This window comes from Lampris incognitus, chromosome 18 (genome assembly GCF_029633865.1).
Source record: "Lampris incognitus isolate fLamInc1 chromosome 18, fLamInc1.hap2, whole genome shotgun sequence".
In the NCBI taxonomy this organism is placed as follows: Eukaryota; Metazoa; Chordata; class Actinopteri; order Lampriformes; family Lampridae; genus Lampris; species Lampris incognitus.
Genome location: NC_079228.1, coordinates 5688612 through 5692609, shown reverse-complemented (window position 1 = coordinate 5692609; position 3998 = coordinate 5688612).

The window sequence follows — 3998 nt, the reverse complement described above, 5'->3', positions numbered from 1 at the left end:
CTATCTATCTATCTATCTATCTATCTATCTATCTATCTATCTATCTATCTATCTATCTATCTATCTATCTATCTATCTATCTACCCGCCCGCCCTCCCGTCCGTCCGTCCGTCCGTCCGTCCGTCCGTCCGTCTGTCTGTTTATCTATCTATCTATCTACCTGCCCGCCCGCCCGCCCTCCCGTCCGTCCGTCCGTCCGTCCGTCCGTCTGTCTATCTATCTATCTATCTATCTATCTATCTATCTATCTATCTATCTATCTATCTATCTATCTATCTATCTATCTATCTATCTATCTATCTATCTATCTATCTATCTATCTATCTATCTATCTATCTATCTACCCACCCGCCTGCCCGCCCGTCTGCCTGTCTGTCCGTCTGTCTGTCTATATCAGCCAATAAGAAGAAGATGTAGTCACAGAAATACACATTATTCTTGAGCTTTCCTTGCAGCGTGACTCTTGGAGGATTATAGGACACTTAAAAAAACACAAACCAGCCACATGTAAACCACACATGTAAACCACACATGTAAGCTACACATGTAAACCACACATGTAAGCTACACATGTAAACCACACATTTAAGTTACACATGTAAACCACACATGTAAACCACACATGTAAGCTACACATGTAAACCACACATTTAAGCTACACATGTAAACCACACATGTAAACCACACATTTAAACCACACATGTAAACCACACATGTAAGCTACACATGTAAACCACACATGTAAGCTACACATGTAAACCACACATTTAAGTTACACATGTAAACCACACATGTAAACCACACATTTAAACCACACGGGTAAACCACACATGTAAATCACACATGTGAACCACACATGTAAACCACACATGCAAGCTACACATGTAAACCACACATGTAAATCACACATGCAAGCTACACATGTAAACCACACATGTAAATCACACATGTAAACCACACATGTAAACCACACATGTAAACCACACATGCAAGCTACACATGTAAACCACACATGTAAACCACACATGTAAACCACACATGCAAGCTACACATGTAAACCACACATGCAAGCTACACATGTAAACCACACATGCAAACCACACATGTAAACCACACATACAAGCTACACATGTAAACCACACATGCAAGCTACACATGTAAACCACACATGTAAATCACACATGTAAACCACACATGTAAACCACACATGTGAACCACACATGCAAGCTACACATGTAAACCACACATGTAAACCACACATGTAAACCACACATGCAAGCTACACATGTAAATCACACATGTAAACCACACATGTAAATCACACATGTAAACCACACATGTAAACCACACATGTAAATCACACATGTAAACCACACATGCAAGCTACACATGTAAACCACACATGTAAACCACACATGTAAATCACACATGTAAACCACACATGCAAGCTACACATGTAAACCACACATGTAAACCACACATGTAAACCGCACATTTAAGCTACACATGTAAACCGCACATGTAAACCACACATTTAAACCACACATGTAAACCACACATGTAAGCTACACATGTAAACCACACATGTAAGCTACACATGTAAACCACACATTTAAGTTACACATGTAAACCACACATGTAAACCACACATTTAAACCACACGGGTAAACCACACATGTAAATCACACATGTGAACCACACATGTAAACCACACATGCAAGCTACACATGTAAATCACACATGTAAATCACACATGCAAGCTACACATGTAAACCACACATGTAAATCACACATGTAAACCACACATGTAAACCACACATGTAAACCACACATGCAAGCTACACATGTAAACCACACATGTAAACCACACATGTAAACCGCACATGCAAGCTACACGTGTAAACCACGCATTTAAACCACACATTTAAACCAAGCATTCAAACCACACATGTAAACCACACATGTAAACCACACATGCAATCTACACATGTAAACCACACATGTAAACCAAGCATTTAAATCACACATGTAAGCTCCACATGTAAACCACACATGTAAACCACACATGTGAGCTACACATGTAAACCACACATGTAAACCAAGCATTTAAACCACACATGTAAGCTACACATGTAAACCACACATGTAAACCACACATGCAAGCTACACATGTAAACCACACATGTAAACCACACATGTAAACCAAGCATGTAAACCACACATGTAAGCTACACATGTAAACCACACATGTAGACCACACATGTAAACCACACATGTAAACCAAGCATTTAAACCACACATGTAAACCTAGCATTTAAACCACACATGTAAACCAAGCATTTAAACCACACATGTAAGCTACACATGTAAACCACACATGTAAACCACACATGCAAGCTACACATGTAAACCACACATGTAAACCACACATGTAAGCCACACATGTAAGCTACACATGTAAACCACACATGTAAATCACACATGTAAACCACACATGTGAACCACACATGCAAGCTACACATGTAAACCACACATGTAAACCACACATGCAAGCTACACATGTAAACCACACATGCAAGCTACACGTGTTAACCCCACATGTAAACCACGCATTTAAAACACACATGTAAACCACACATGTAAGCTACACATGTAAACCACACATGTAAACCACGCATTTAGAACACACATGTAAACCACACATGCAAGCTACACGTGTAAACCACACATGTAAACCACACATGTAAAACACACATGTAAGCTACACATGTAAACTACAAATGTAAACCACACATGTAAGCTACACATGTAAACCACGCATTTAAACCACACATTTAAACCACACATGTAAACCACACATGTAAGCTACACATGTAAACCACACATGTAAACCACACATGTAAACCACACATGTAAACCACACATGTAAGCTACACATGTAAACTACAAATGTAAACCACACATGTAAACTACACATGTAAACCACAAATGTAAACCACACATGTAAGCTACACATGTAAACCACAAATGTAAACCACACATGTAAACTACAAATGTAAACCACACATTTAAACCACACATGTAAACCACACATGTAAGCTACACATGTAAACCACGCATTTAAACCACACATGTAAACCACACATGTAAGCTACACATGTAAACTACACATGTAAACCACACATGTAAACCACACATGTAAACCACACATGTAAGCTACACATGTAAGCTACACATGTAAACCACGCATTTAAACCACACATGTAAACCACACATGTAAACCACACATATAAACCACACATGTAAACCACACATGTAAGCTACACATGTAAGCTACACATGTAAACTACAAATGTAAACCACACATGTAAACTACAAATGTAAACCACACATTTAAACCACACATGTAAACTACTCTGTGGTGTTTAGTGTGGTGACTAGTGTGGTGTCCAGTGTGGTGTCTAGTGTGGTGTCTACTGTGGTGTCTAGTGTGGTGTCTAAAATGATGTCCAGTGTGGTGTCTAATGTGGTGTCTAGTGTGGTATCTAATGTGGCATCTAGTGTGGTGTCTAGTGTGGTATCTAATGTGGTGTCTAGTGTGGTGTCTAGTGTGGTGTATAATGTGGTGTCTAATGTGGTGTCTAGTGTGGTGTCTAATGTGGTGTCTAGTGTGGTGTCTAATGTGGTGTCTAGTGTGGTGTCTAATGTGGTGTCTAGTATGGTGTCTAATGTGGTGTCTAGTGTGGTGTCTAGTGTGGTGTCTAATGTGGTGTCTAGTGTGGTGTCTAGTGTGGTGTCTAATGTGGTGTCTAGTGTGGTATTTAGTGTTGGGTCTAATGTGGTGTCTAGTGCGGTGTCTAGTGTGGTGTCTAATGTGGTGGTGTGAGCCCTCAATCTTCCAGATGCCATCATGGTCCTAGCATGTCCGGTGAAAGTGTCAGTGATGGGGAGTTGCTGGCTGGCGTAGCTGCTGCAGAACTCAAACTCCTCCACTGAGA